We start from the raw sequence: 912 nt of genomic DNA, 5'->3' as shown, positions 1-912 counted from the left end.
ATTCTCTGCTGATGTGCTGTTCTAATCGTTTTTGGATAATCTTCAGTAGAATCTTGCCTGCATGTGAAATCAATGACACTGTTCTGTAGTTTCCAAACTCAGTTGGGTCACCTTTCTTTGGAATGGGAACAAATATAGATCTCGTCCAGTCAGTTGGCCAAGTGGTTGTTCTCCACATTTCTTGGCACAACTTGGTGAGCACATTCAGGGCAACATCTGTTAGCTGAAATACTTCAATTGGTATACCATCTATTCCTGGAGCCTTATTTTTTGCTATTTCCTTCAAAGCAGCTTGAACTTCTTCCTTAACCACCATACGCTCTTGCTCATATGTTATTTCATTAAATTCTTCTGTATGTGCCAATTCCTTTCTGTACAATGACTCAGTATATTCCTTCCATCTTCTTTTAATACTTCCTATGTTAGATATTATTATTATTACTGTGCTTCAAGAAATTTGATATGCCATGGATTGCAAGATGCACCATTGTTATTTACATCACTACGAAGGATAAAACAACAGAAAAACCCCACTAACAATTCAACTATGCAACCATGACATGATGTTTTCTTATCATTTAGATTTTTTCATATTAAACTTTTTAAATTTTATTAATTTTAATGAACATTTACAGAGATTTTGGATTTTCTTTCATTCATTGTTGCACTTTTTTCTTTACCCCTCTCCCCCCAGTTCGCTCCTCTCTTTCAAAAGATAAACTTCTTCATTGGTATACAATCCCCCTGCTCCCCCGCCCCCAGTGGAACCTTAATTCTGGATTCCTCTGATAATCATAATATGCTATCATATATCACTTTTAAACTGTTCTCTCCCTCATCTGTTTTAATTCAGTATACATAATCTATCCAGTTTTTCTCAGTCTTACCCCAACCCTGATGTCAGTCACTTTC

This window comes from Elephantulus edwardii, unplaced genomic scaffold (genome assembly GCF_000299155.1).
Source record: "Elephantulus edwardii isolate Elephantulus edwardi_28Jun2011 unplaced genomic scaffold, EleEdw1.0 scaffold00560, whole genome shotgun sequence".
NCBI classification, from domain to species: Eukaryota; Metazoa; Chordata; class Mammalia; order Macroscelidea; family Macroscelididae; genus Elephantulus; species Elephantulus edwardii.
The sequence above is the reverse complement of the archived record's forward strand: the minus strand, read 5'-3'. Positions refer to the sequence as shown.